This window comes from Nycticebus coucang, chromosome 5 (assembly GCF_027406575.1).
Source record: "Nycticebus coucang isolate mNycCou1 chromosome 5, mNycCou1.pri, whole genome shotgun sequence".
NCBI classification, from domain to species: domain Eukaryota; kingdom Metazoa; phylum Chordata; class Mammalia; order Primates; family Lorisidae; genus Nycticebus; species Nycticebus coucang.
The window spans coordinates 45,249,269-45,264,405 of NC_069784.1; the positions used below are offsets into that span (position 1 = coordinate 45,249,269).

The 15,137-nt window shown below is 40.6% G+C and overlaps 1 pseudogene across 1 annotated transcript; it reads right to left on the reverse strand.

Moving 5' to 3' along the window:
* Nucleotides 1-1,008: 1,008 nt before the first annotated feature.
* Nucleotides 1,009-2,331, reverse strand: LOC128586191 (sorting nexin-5-like; annotated as a pseudogene). The gene has a single exon (XR_008380202.1). The product of XR_008380202.1 is annotated as a sorting nexin-5-like (transcript).
* Nucleotides 2,332-15,137: the final 12,806 nt, after the last annotated feature.

A 15,137-nucleotide genomic window follows, 5' to 3' on the forward strand; every position in this document is an offset into this window, starting at 1 on the left:
TTTGGATGGAACTGGAGACCATTATTCCAAGTGAAGTGTCTCAAGAATAGAAAAACAAACAACATATGTACTCTTTAATAATAGGGCACTAATTGATGCATACATGCAGGCACAGAAAAAAAGGAAAAATTTTTGGAGATCAAGAAGTGAGGAGGGGCAAAAACCTACTTAACAAGTACAATGAATATTATTCAGGTGTAGGGCACACTTATAGCCCTGGCTAAAGCATTATAAAAGCTGTCCATGTAACAAAACATTTGTACCTCCTTCATATTCTGAAATTAAAAAAATAATTTGAAAAACGGGAGAGAATTTCTTTATTTGTTTGTAAGAATGATTGTCACATTTTTAAAATGACTGGTTATAAACTGGTTTTTGCAAGTCTCGTGGCAACCATTTTTTCATGATTTATTATTTTATTATATACTTTATAAAATTATAAACAGAAGCCCGAACATGAGTATCCCTCACTACTCTTACAGAGGGAATTCACATCTCTCTTAATAGACATCTGGCTATCTTCTAAAGGAGGCCTTATTATTTGTCTCTCTACATACCCTTCCCTCAAATATTTATATCCCACCTACAAAAATGGAGCTGCAAAGGGATGTGTACAAAAATGTCTTGCTGTTGTTATAGTACAAACACTTGAGGTTATGGGAGTAACTGGGCAAAAAAAAACAAATTTTTTGGAATGGAATGTCTGCTGTCTGTTACCTGTTAACAAGCAGCTGAATCATTTGTTGTAACCGGCACCCCCGTAACAATTAGTAGGCACACAGGCACAAGAAAACATGAGACAAAACGCTGGCCAAGTGACTGCCTTTACTTGTTTCCAGAAGGCACATGACTCCTATGCCCTTTCTTACTAACTAAAGACAAACTACAGGAGACCCCAGTATTTCGATTCTGCCCACTTCGAGGTATTAAATGTATAATGAGATTAGTTATGTCCAAATAGCATGCAGTAAAACATTTTAAACCATCATGGTTAAGTGTTAAGATCTTTAGAAATCAAAATATTTATTCACATAATTTTAAACTAAAGTCAAAACTAGTTAAGTTTTCCGTGGCAATGATTTAAGTGCAAGTGATGTGTGGCTTTCTTTCACATTCATTTCCTTCCTTCCTAGTAAAGGCAGATCAGTTGTTCTTGAATAAGTCAATGCAGCTTTGCAAGAAGGAGACATTGTTCCTGGCATGCTTTATTTCCAGTTCAAACATTTCGATTAGATTCTTTCTACATGCTGTCACTCTCTTCCGTTTGACATTCTTCAGTTCTTCTTTTGCAGATTCAGAAAGTTGTTCAAATTTCTGGCAACAGTCTTGCTGGTGTGCCTCAGCCACCTTGATGTCTCTGCTTTTTAACTGTGCCTTATCCAGAGCTTTGTTTCATAGTCATTGAGGGCTTTGGTGCGTCAATATAAGAGATCCTTAGCAGCCTCTATGTTGAGCATGTAGTATTGGAGAAGCTCTGTCAGCCTTAAATCTTCATCTGATGAGACTCGACCCTCTACTTTCCTAAGTTTCTCAAATAGCTCAGCAACCTTCAATAGGTACTTTTTGATGACCATGGGCTCCTCTAAAGCCAGGTTATGCAAGCAGGCTGCAGTGTGGATGTAGTCATCAGCAACATTTTTATGAGATCTGGTCATTTTGTCACAGGAATCCTTAATCCTGTTGTAATAATTAATAAGAAATTTCTTCTCTTGCTCAAAGAAGTCATCCACCTCCTTAACTCCAGAAAAAAAGGACTTCATCAGCACTCTTCACAACACTTTTGAAAAAGCCACCAAACATCTCTTTGGTATTTTTCCGTCTAACACTTAGATCCTGATCATATTCCAGGAAAACGCGAAAGTTTCGGTCTTTACTGAGAACAGGGTGAGAAGAAAGCCACTGAAGAAAGACGTCGTGGGAAGACACGGTCTTCTTAAAGACAGGAAGATACTCGGCCTCCAGTTCTTGTTTCATCTTGGCAAATGCTTCGTTGGTCATCGACCCTTCACCCTCTCCTAGTTTCTGCATCTTCTCTCGAGGACCATCAAAGTCAGGCAGAATAATAAGTCCAGCATAGTCTGTTGTTTGTAGGAGAGTGTCCTGTAGCCACGCAAGGTCTTCACGTTGCCTCGTAACAGAAAACTCGGGCCTCTGAAACGTGGGTAGTGTGGTCTTGGTGTGCACCGTAAACTTACCCTTACGTCTGTAGCTGAGCGCATCAGGTATGTCGATCTGCAGCAAGGGATCAACTTTCAGGTCCACAGATACAGATCTCAGCGTGTTGCGATCTTCCTCCTGCTGCTGCTGCCGCAACTCAGGAACCGCGGCCATGACAGCGCAAACTGGAGCAGGGGCCGCCCTTCCCTCGCTCCGCACCACGCCGAGACAGCCGATCGCAGGACCGCGACCGGGACGCGGAGGGACTGACGCGGTCCCGACCAGGCGCGTCGGTGCCCGGGGAATTTATTACTCAACCCGCGTCCAAGATGGCGACGGGCGGTGACGTAAACGAGAGCTCCTCTGGCAACCTTCTGTCAAACAACCTGCCATCGATACACAAATGAAAAACAAGATAAGGTCTTCAACACAGTGTCAAGTAGAAGTGACTGGAGAGACCCTGATCTTATTTCCGTTTTTTGTTTTTTTTTTTAGGATAACAGATGTAACAAAGAGAGATTCTATTTAGGAAGAACGAAGAGAAAGTTCCAAGTACTTGTAGGGAGAGTTGGAAGTGCGCTCCTCTCCTGCAGGAGAGAAGGTGAGAGAGACCTCTAATTTCCACTCTCAGGGACAGAGCGTTTAGTCATTCACTATTGAGTATGATGTTTGCTGTAGGAGTTTTTTAGATATTCTTTATCAGATTAAGGATGCTCTTATCTATTCCAAATTTGCTGAGAGTTTTTATGAATGAGTAGTGGACTTTACCAAATGCATTTTCTGAATCTGTTAAGATGAACAACATTTCCTCTCCCCCCCTTTTTTCTGTTAATATGGTCACCAGTTGATTATTAGATGTTAAAACCATCCTTTTATTCTTGAAATAAACTTCGCTTGATTGTGAAAAATATAAAAATTGAAAACACTACTAGAGAAAATCACTTTTAAAGAAGGAAGATAGGAAGGAATTGTGAATGGACCAAACTCTCTAATCAAAAGACCTAGAGTGACAAATGGATAAAAAAAATCAAGAGCCATTTATAATTCCCCTTAATTTCTCCATATTCTATTTCTTGCCCTGCCACATCCTCCTCCCTCCCCCCACTCTTTCTTTCTCTGGTTTCTGTTAGGGGAGTGGTTTCAACACAGGGCTCCCCACACCATTGGGGTTTCTATGGCGTTAACTCAGGGCCAATGCTAGTACAGCACCAGGACCCACAGCCTGGCTTCCACTCTGTTTAAAATACTGAGTTTCTAAGTAAGGTTTTGCTTGGAGAAATGTTTCTGAAACTTAGTGAATTTAATATTATGTCTTAGGTTGCTGAGTCATACTTCACTTCTCATTTTCTTTAACCACTTTACAAATAGTAGAACAGATTGATGTAGGGCACTTTTCAAATAATTTGTGTTTGCTTATCTTTATTTTTTCCACAGTTGCTCTCTTGAACTATTCTTCTCCTTTATTCTTTTCTTTCTTTCTTTCTTTTTTTTTTTGAGACAGAGCCACAAGCTGTCGCCCTGGGTAAAGTGCCTGGCATCACAGCTCACAGCAACCTCCAACTCCTGGGCTCAAGCCAGTCTCCTGTCTCCGCCTCCCAAGTAGCTGGGACTACAGGCACCTGCCACAACATCCGGCTATTTTTTGGTTACAGCCGTCATTGTTATTTGGTGGGCCCGGGCTGGATTCAAACCCACCAGCTCAGGTGTATGTGGCTGGCGCCTTAGCCGCTTGAGCCACAGGCGCCGAGCCCTTTATTATTTTCTAACTAATGGTGCCACTTGGTGATCTTTCCGTATGAGAATGGCTGCATTGCTGTTTTAGAATCTTTCCCTGAAACATACAAGTCAGAATGACATTCTTGAATCTCAGTTTTTGAAAGGCATCATTGGCTAGTGGTATGGAGCGTTATATAGCAATGGCATACAAGGTCGAAATGGAATAATAATACATCTACTGACATGCTTTTCACATGTACATGCTTTTCACATGTTGTGTACAAGACACATTTCATAAGGCAGGGGCGTTTACGTGCCCTTACTCCACTGGTAGAAGGCGGTCCACCTGTCCTTAGTCCACATCCCAGGGAAAATAACGGGAATCAGAAGATGAGGAAGCAGGAGTTCGGTATTGATTAGGTTGCAAAACTCTGCAGCTATAGGATAATTCCACCTTATTCTCTCACCTACTCTGCGTGTTTTGACAGTTTGGTGGGGCAGGAAGGGGATCCAAGTGCAAAGAGAAAGTATGATTCATCTGCACGTGAGAAGGTGACTCCTCCTTCTTTCTTACTTCTGCAAAATAACTGAGCTTAGTATTAATGGACTGAGATGGGGGGAGTAGAAGGAAGTGTATTACAGAAGACTTGTTTTTTTTTTTTTTATTTGTTAAGCAGACAGATACAAACAGAAGAGGGTAAATGTCTCTGTGCCATTCTGATGTTTGCATCTCTCAGACTAAGTAGTGTGAGGGATTAAACATAATTTAAATCTTCCTTGTTTAACTGGATAAAACCCAAGTCCAGATGGTTTGTGCCCCCAGAATAATGTACGCTTTACATACAAGGACTTGGTTTGCCAAATTACCCAACTATTTTCATCTCACATTTATGCCCAACAGACTTATTTAAGAGGGAAAGACTTAAATGAAAAAACTCTCAATATAAGGCCACTTGCTGGAACTTTTCTGGCTGTGCTAATTACTGACTGGTTTCAGATGGACAGCTGTGTATGAATATTAATTTTTCTTTGAGGGCTTTAAAAATTTTTTCTTCAGTAGTTTTGTTTTTACAATACCATCAGGGGAATTAGAGCTTCTGACAAAAGAGCAATTAAATGTGTACCACATCTCAGCTTGTAAAGTGACATGCAGTCTGGAAACAGGACATCCTTTTAGATGGAATTAGTTTCCTCTGTCATATTACTGATTAAAAGTTATGGTCTTAGCTCTTTCTTCTTCTCACATAATTTCACTTCTGAATCTTCTCTCACCTTCTCTTGATGTTACCTTTCCAGGTGGCTGAGACGTTCTTTCCCTTCCCTTGCTCTGACATACCTCACATTACCTATACATCCTAATTTTCCCCATCTAGACATGTAGGTGTTAGGCTTTCCATGGGTGACAAATCAATTTCTTTTTATTTATTTATTTATTTTGTTGTTGCAGTTTGGCCAGGGCTGGGTTTGAACCCGCCACCTTTGGCATATGGGGCCGGCGCCCTACTCACTGAGCCACAGGCACCGCCCCGACAAATCAATTTCTATATGTTCAGTCACTGAGGTTTTAGGGTTGGTTTGTCTATCATGGCAGTTAACATGACCTTAAGTAACACAAAATGTCACCACAAATACATCTTTAACCCCAGGTGTCTGTCTTCTGGGTTTGGCATATTGTTTTTGGACTTACTGATAGATCTGAAGACAGAGAAAATTTGATCCTTACTAGTAACTTAGAATCCATAGTACTAGTAAGGAAGACTCAAGTGAGTCTTAAGTTATAGGGTCTTTAGTGGTCTTTGTATGGGGAAATTAGTAGGCATCAGGGAAGCACAGTGTAAGAAATTAAATATACAAGACAGAATCTTGAGTAGGTGCCAGAGTTTATTGGGATAATTTGTTACCTTTTTTTTTTTAATTGAAGAAAGACCTAGAGGATTCAACGCAAGTCTGACAATTATGTCCGTAAACTTGCCACTGTGTGCTTAACGTTGGCAGCACTGTATGAACAACTGGGTAAGATTTCATAACCTTGGTATATCAGTTGTGTTCACGTTAACATGTGGCGGTATCTTGCTGAGTGTTGTTTTACTGTTGTATGTTTTTGTGTGCTGTCTGGAGAATGTTGGAACTTCAATTAGAGCAATGAACAACACGTCTGTAAATTTCTCGTTAAACTTGGCAAAAGTGGAAGTGAAATCAGGAATAGGTTAATTCAAGTTTATGGGAATAATGCCATGAAAATGGCAGTGTACCCACGGATTAAGTATTTTTCTGAGGGGGGAGAATGCATCACTCATTAAGAATGGCCCGTAGGGAGATGAACTGATGAAAATATGGCAAAAATATGTCAAATTGTATATCAGCATCATTGACTGACTGAGAAGCACAGCAGACCAAGTAAACATCACTACATAAACAATTAGGAAAATCTCAACTGAAAATCTTGGCCAAAATCTCATGACTCTTGCTTCATGAGGATGTACCAGTTCACACCACACTGTGAGGCAGTTTTTAGCCAGTAAACAAATAACTGTATTGGAACCCTCCCTACTCAACTGATCTGGCCTCCAGTGAATTTTTTCTTTACCCAAAGATAAAGGAAATATTGAAAGGAAGGATTTAGATGCCATTCAGGACATCAAGGACAGTACAATGACAGCTTTGGTGGCCATTCCAGAGAAAGAATTTTGGCACATAGCCTCCCAAGGAAGGTCACCTTGAAGGTGACCATAGTGATATTCAGTAATGAGGTATGTAGCACTTTTCCTAGGATGAGTTTGTGAACTTAATTGTCAGACTTCTTACATTCAGGAAACAAGATTGGATTTTGCTATTCTCAAATATGTCACCTTCTGGCTTAGGTAGAAAAGGCTGTGGAATTACTTTGAATTTTGTGAGGAGTGGGTGGAGGGGACTATAGTTGGTTTAAAACAGTGTGTTGTGTAGGTACAACATAGTGAAACACAGAGTTAGTAAAGAGGAGAAAGATGTGGATTCTAGAGCCACCTCTGCCCCTGTGCCTCTAACATGCTGGTTGGATACCTTAACATGTGGCTCAATTTCCTTACCTGTAAAATTGATGTAATAGCACTTTCTTTGTAGTATTGTAACACAGATAAATTACTTAAATGCTTTGCCAGAGCCTGGAATAGCACACCAATATGAGCTATTTTATTAATCTGTTTTTAAACAAAAGTGGTACATTACAATAAACTTGCTCTTTGCTGAGTACCTAGAATTTAAAACAGTGCCTGGTGCATAGGAATTCAATAAATAATGGTTCCCTGAAAGAACAAATATACAGTGTTTATTCCGTTTTTCTTCTCTTGTGACATTATATTGTGAACATTATCCTATGTTATTTGCAAAAGTATTTTAGAATGGCTGCTGTGATCAATATTTAATAAACACATTTAGAGCTTATATATCCAATTGTGAGCTTCCTTTTATTGCTGTCAGAAGGTAATCACTTTTTCTAAAGGTGCTAATGTTGAACAATATATTTTTGCAATTTCTCTTGGGCTAATATCTCTAGAGCCTTCTTTTGAACACCAAGAATGATTGCAAATTGTCAGCCTTTGCAGGTGAATTATATTATTAAAAATAGACACAAGTTACCCACACCTAGGTTGTTAAATATAAAGAATGATTTGGCTTGATGAAAATGCAAAGACCCTAATGTTGTACAGATTTTATAATGACTCTGATTCCAAAAAGAAAAATTCTAAAATTGCATTGAGAAAAAGTCATGTGGAAACAAGTGGGTAGCTAGGTGAGATGACTACTTGGAAAAATGAATTAACTGAATGTGTATCTTTTGCAGCATTAAATCATACATCAGGTTGGTGAAAAAACATTCCATTTTAAAGAAGCCATTTCTTCTTGGTTCAACGTTTAAAAAATTTGTCTCTGAAAATAAAAACCTTTAGCTTGCCCTCCACCCCCCACTCTTCCTAAAGAGCCTGAAGGGGACTCTGTTGAAAGTCAAAAAGTCATCATCAGTACAAAAAGTCTTCATCAGTAATTTCTGGTTTCTAGAAGATTGAATGAATAAGAAATTTAGAATACTGCCAAGTCAAGACTGTCAGGAAGAGATATTTGGATACTGACTACACTGTATTTGATATTTGATCCTACAGTGATATTAAAGAGATGGCAAGACCTTTCTGGGAGGTAAAAGACAGTGACAGCATTGTGATTAGTACGTGATGTCTCATATTAAATTTTAAGGATATGGGAAAGAGCCGGGCAGAGCCCTCCCATTGCCTAATACTCATCGTCACCTTTGGAGGGTGGTAAGCATTATTTATATTCCTATGACACTTTACAATATACAAAATTTCATACATTGTGTTCCATTTGATCTTCCTGAAATGCTAAGTGGCATGATTATCTCTGTACAAAATGGGGCGGCGCTGTGGCTCAGTGAGTAGGATGCTGGCCCCATATACTGAGGGTGGTGGGTTTGAGCCTGGCCCCCGGCCAAACTGCAACAAAAAATAGCCAGGCATTGTGGCAGGTGCCCGTAGTCCCAGCTACTCGGAGGCTGAGGCAAGAGAATCACTTAAGCCCAAGAGCTGGAGGTTGCTGTGAGCTGTGATGCCATCTGCCAAGGGTGGCAAAGTAAGACTCTGTCTCTTAAAAAACAAGAACAATAATAATAAATGTACAAAATGGTATAAAATGTTGACTGGGCCACATGTAGAAAAGTAAGTTAAAACATTTGATGGTATTGATTTATCTGAGTAACCAACTTTATCAAAATACAATCTTAGATTTGGCAGCTAAAGAAGGCAACTCAAGTTAAACTTTTTTATTATATGACCGATTGAGACTTATCAGTCTTATTCACAGTTGACCCTTAAAATTTGCTTCCTTTCCAAGTTGGGTATATTTTATTGGGTATATTTTAGATGAGACTAATTTAATATTAGTCTCTAATATTAATATTTCAATGAAAAGCTTTAGAGAAAAATTTAGAGAATGGAATACTTAAATTGACATTTATTTGCCACACACTTTTGCGTAACTGCAAAGAAAATATCCCCTTGCTACAAACGTTATGCTTCAGCTTGAGAAACTGCTGATTAAGACTTATGATTACGAGCCAGGGCATCTTTTCAGCTTAATCTCAATTCTTGTTGGAATCAATACTTTTTCTCCTAAGAACACAGACACAGCCTGATCGTTGTGGGCATGCAACATATTCTAAAATGTGGGAAACTAAATAGTATATAACATTTCTCATGGTACAGTAAATACTATTTTGTTTCAAGAAATAGTATAGCTTTTCCCCTCAAGATGATTTTGACTTCCGAGGAATCTTCTCCTTGCTGTTTCATAAAGCTGATGACAACTGCATGCATTTCACAAGGCCATGTTGTTTTAAGAATATCATGAGAAAATTTTCTTTGACTTGTATGTGTGGTTTGAAAACAGCACCTTTCCCAAGAGAGCTTCAAGTCAATTTATAATAATTTATTTATTGAAATATTTAAAGCAGCTACAGCAAATTATTGGGATCTCATAGCTACATGATTATATTATTTTATTTTTTTAAATTGTCACGTTTTTCTACAAAGAAAATTATTTTTTTTGAGACAGAGTTTGACTTTGTCTCCCTCGGTAGAGTGCCATGGCAACATCACTCACAGCAACCTCAAACTCTTGGGCTTGAGTGATACTCTTGCCTCAGCCTCTCAAGTAGCTGGGACTATAGGCACCTGCCACAATGCCCAGCTATTTTTATTTTATTTTATTTTATTATTTTTTATATATATAAAATAAATTTATTTCAGGTTGATGTGAGGGAACAAACAACAAGGTCAAATTATTTGATTTTGTTAGATAGAGTACTTCTTGTGGTTATGTCCCACACACAAGAGGTGTGCCAACCTCCCTGCCACCCCATGCTCATTCAGCCAACCTCCTTCCCCTCCCCCAACTTGAACTGAAATGAGTTTTTCACCTATGTGGACGTACATCAGATTGTCTACTGGCTTCATATTAGTATTGAGTACATTGGATATTTGCTTTTCCATTCTTGTGAAACTTTACTAAGAATAATGTGTTTCAACTCCATTCAGGATATTACAAAAGATATGAAGTCACCATCTTTTTATGGCTGAATAGTATTCCATGGTGTGCATGTATCAAAATGTGTTAATCCATTTATGAGTTGATGGGCATTTAGATTGTTTTCTTTTTTTTTTTTGTAGAGACAGAGTCTCACTTTATGGCCCTCAGTAGAGTGCCATGGCATCACACAGCTCACAGCAACCTCCAACTCCTGGGCTTGAGCGATTCTCTTGCCTCAGCCTCCCGAGTAGCTGGGACTACAGGTGCCTGCCACAATGCCCAGCTGTTTTTTGGTTGTAGTTCAGCCGGGGCCAGGTTTGAACCCGCCACCCTCGGTATATGGCGCCGGCGCCTTACCAACTGAGCCACAGGCGCCGCCCCCATTTAGATTGTTTTCATGTCTTGGTGATTGTAAATTGAGCTGTGATAAACAATCTAGTGCGAGTGTCTTTATGATAAAATGATTTTTTTTCTTCTGGGTAGATGCCTAATAGTGGAATTGCAGGGTCAAATGGGAGATCTCATTTGAGATCTTTGAGGATTCTCCATACTTCTTTCTGAAGAGGCTGTATTAGTTTGTAGTCCTACCAACAGTATAAAAATGTTCCCTTCTCTCCACATCCATGGCAGAATCTGCAACTTAGGGACTTTGTAATGTGGACAATCTTAATGGGGTTAGGTGATATCTCAGGGTGCTTTTGATTTGCATTTCTGTGATGATTAGGGACAATGAGCATTTTTTCATATTTTTATTAGACATTTGTCTGTCTTTAGAGGAGGTTCTATTTATGTCACTTGCCCAGTGGTCTATGGGATTGTTAGCTTTCTTATTGTTGATTAATTTGTGTTCTTTATAGATCCTAGTTATCAAGACTTTGTCCAATTCCTAATATGCAAATATCTTTTCCCATTCTGAAGGTTATCTATTTGCTTTGGTTGTTGTTTCCTTAGCTGTACAGAAGCTTTTAAGCTTAATTAAGTCCCATTTATTTTTGTTGTTGTTGCAATTGCCACAGAAGTCTTCTTCATAAAATCTTTCCCCAGGCCTGTATCTTCAAGTTTTTTCCCCACATTTTCTTTGAGGATTTTTATTGTTTCATGCCTTGGATTTAAATATTTCATCCATCTTGAATCAATTTTTGTGAGTGGTGAAAGGTGTGGGTCCATTTTCAGTCTTTTACATATGAATATACAGTTCTCCCAGCACAATTTATTAAGTAGGGATTCTTTTCCCTAGTGTGTGATCTTGTTTGGTTTGTCGAAGATCAGGTGGCTGTAAGATGAAATGCCTGGTTATTTTTAGAGAAGGGGTCATGCTCTAGCTCAGGCTGGTCTCAAACTCCTGAGTTCAGGCAATCCACCTGCCTTGGCCTCCCAGAGTGCTAAGATTACAGGCATGAGCTACTGCTCCTGGCCGTACAAAAATTATTTCTATTGTAGAAAGTGATATTAACTTCTAGATGCAGGAATTAGAGAAAAGTTTAAAAAAACACATAATGTCACAATCTTAACAACCACAGTGATATAATATGATGGCAATTCTGGTTTAATAATAGTCTGAGAAACATATATGTTTGCATAATTTAATAAAAATATAAATGTGCATCCTACTTTTTCATTTAGCTTATTATAAGCATTTCCCTATTTTTCTGCTTTGTCTTCATATATATCAATGGCTGCAGAACAGCCATGTTTTGATTTCCTGCCCTTTCCCTGTCTGCTGGCTGCTATTCATGTGAGTTTCTGGGGCTTCTTTTTTATTTATTTTATTTATTATTTTTTATTTTTGAGAGAGTCTCACTCGGTTGCTCTGGGCTAGAGTACCATGGTTTTAGGCTCGCTCACAGCAACCTCAACATCCTGGGTTCAGTTGATCCTCCTGCCTCAGCCTCCCATATATCTGGGACTACAGGTGCTCAACAGGATACCTGGCTAATTTTTCTTTTCTTTTCTTTCTTTCTTTCTTTTTTTTTTTTGAGATAGAACTTCACTCAGTTACCTTGGGGTTGAGTGCCATGGCCTCATAACTCACAGTAACCTCAAACTCTTGGGCTCAAGCAATCCTCTTGCCTCAGCCTCCCATGTAGCTGGGACTACAGGCACCTGCCACAACCTCAGTTAGTTTTTCTATTTTTAGTAGAGACAGGGTCTCACTCTTGCTCAGGCTGTCTTGAACTCCTGAGCTCATGTGATCCACTCACGTCAGCCTCCAAGAGTGTTAGGATTACCTGCGAGAGCCACTGCACACAGCCTGATTTTTCTATTTTTAATAGAAATAGAGTCTCACTTATCACCTAAGCCTAAGAGCTGGAGGTTGTTGTGAGCTGCGACACCACAGCACTCTACTGAGGGCAACAAACAGACTCTGTCTCTAAGAAAAAAAAAGAAAAGAAAGAAATAGAGTCTCACTCTTGCTCAGCCTGTCCGGAAACTCATGTTCTGAAGAGATCCTCTCACCTTGGCTTCCCAGAGTGGTAGGATTAATGACGTGAGTGACTGCACGCAGCCAGTTTCTGCTTCTTAACTGTTACAAGTAATGGTGCCATAGGGACCTAGAAATGCTGGTGTCCTCATGTTCATGATTCTTTTCTTTTAACTGTAATTTCTTCCATTGAATGGCTTTTAGCACATTTTATGTGTCATAAAATCTATGTGTTATTTTATTTGCCATTCATATTCTGAATTCTATTTCTGACATTTCGGCCATTTGTTTATGGAAAGCATCTTCTGATGTATCTCCTTTGTCATTCCTTGCGGGAGGAATCTACTCTGATCATTCATTTGTTTTTCTTATTTTTTTGAGACACAGTCTCCACCTGTTGCCCTGGGTAGAGTGCTGTGGCATCGTAGCTCACAGAAACCTCCAACTCTTGGGCTCAAGCGACCCTCTTGCCTCAGTTTTTCTATTTTTAGTAGAGATGGGGGTCTCACTTTTGCTCAGGCTAGTCTGGAACTCGTGAGCCCAAGCAGTCCACCCACTTCAGCCTTCCGGAGTAGATTATTCATGTTGCCAGAGTTCTTCTGCTGGTTCTGTCCCATGATTATTTTCCACAGTTTGGCTAGTAAAACTGGTAGGGTGAAATTGAATTGAGGGCCCCAGGAATTGTAGTTAACCAGCCCTTTACCAAAAAGCTGGGACTGGCAATTGTGGCTTTTCCCCTACAGCCTTACAAAGGTCCTTTTTAGACCTGCAGCCAGAGACTCTGAGGACCTGATTGGTGTGATAGGACTAGCTGGCTCTGTTTAGTAGTCAGCCGTCCTCTATCCAATCCTAACGAATCACAGATTTATGTTGAAATCTCAGCTGAGGAGAGATACATGCAACTGAGACATAGCTGCCCCAGACCAGTGACAACAGGAGGAGGAAAATCAGTTCCTCCCAGTACAATACAACCACAGCTCAACATTGGAAGGTCCCCAAGTGGACAGCCCAGGTCAAGAGTTCCAATCTGACAGTCCCAGGCAGTACAATCACTGCTCAACTCGGAGAGTTCAAAAGGTCTCTAGCAACCTGACAGCAGGAATCCATAGGCAGTTCTGTTCCAAGAACCCAAGAGGCTGGAGTCTGGCTTCTTCCCTTCCAGTGCTCATTGGAGTCAGGAAGGCCTGCCCAGTCAAGAAGTCTAAGGAAGTTGGCACCTCCATCCTCACCTTGCACAGCAACTGTGCACCAACTCCAGTAACCCCTCGGGGCTGGTGCCTGGCTCCTGCCAGAGTCAAAGGAGATTAAGTGCCTCCTCCTCTTCCACACACTGCCACTGGCAACCCCAGGGGCTGAAGCCCAGCTCCCTCCAGTGGTCAACAGAATCAGGGATGTGTTCTGCCAAGTCTGGCTTAGGATGTGAGTACCTCTGCCTGCCGGTGGGCACCATCACAGTGTGTTTTTCTCCCACACAGTCTGCACCTCTGACCCAACTGCAGTCCACCACTGGCAACCCAGAGGGGCTCAAGTCAAACTCCCTCTGGTGGTCAACAGAATGGGGGAAGTGCTCCTCCAAAGTCTGACCCAAGTATGAGCCCCGCCGCCTATTGCTTACCGCTGCTTACCATCACATGGTGGTGCTTCTCTCTCTTGCTTGTCCCTCTCCCCCATGCGCCCCAACTTCCTCTTGAGTTGCTGTTTCCACACAGTTGTCCAGCAGCCCACACAGTGCGCAGGCCTCTCAAGGAATTGGAAAAACTCTGGGCTCTGCAGGGGACAGGCTTTCAGACTACCAGGTGAGGGGGGGATGGTGGACTGGGAGTTCAGAATTGCATGGAAAATATTTGTTCAATTTTATGCTGGGAAGGAGAATGCCTAGGCTCACAGGTGGGACCTCTCTGGAGAAGGTCTGGTGTTTAGTAGCTCTCTCCCATGGGGTAAAATAAGAGGTCTTTTGTTCACTGCTCACTTATAGAGAGCACATAGTGAGCTACTCTCTTGGGGGAGGGGGTCTCTCATCCTCTTGGCATGGGTTTTGGACCTGGGGTTTCCTTGGAGTTGCAGCTTGCCTCCGCAGGGTTGATGTGCACTCATCAATCTTCATTCTTAGCTCAGCTCCCAACCTTCAGCTTCATTGAGTTTATTCTGTCCCTTATCTCTCCCTGGATGGGAGCCTCTTTCAAAAGCTGGTTCCAGTTAGCCATCTTACCTCCTACATCTTTGATGATTTTAGATTGACAAGAGGTTGCCAAATACTTTTTGGTAGGCAAAGATCCCACCATTTGAGAACTCCTGGGTTAAAGATTACTTTCACGGGATGTATGGCAAAAGACTCAGAAGCCTGGATGTCTTAAGACTTTTGTACAATAATACTGCCAAGGATAGATAGATTTTTTTTTTAGTGTATTAATGAGAAAAGAACAATTTGATAACATAAATATCCACAGATGTTACCACACTGGTTAGAACATGACCAATTATGATTTATGTTAATTTGATATAGTATTATCAAATTCTTTGAACTGATATGGAATGATCCAGAATTGTACCACTCCCTCTGCAGTTGCAGGGGGCAATATTTGCATCTTTCTGAGATTCCTTTTTGTTGGTATCTGGTTTATTTACTTATTTATTTATTTTTTGAGTCAGAGTCTCAAGCTGTTGCCCTGGTTAGAGAGCCATGGCATTGTCATAACTCACAGCAACCTCTGACTCTTGGGCTCACGTGATCCTCTTGCCTCAGTTTTTCTATTTTCAGTAGTGA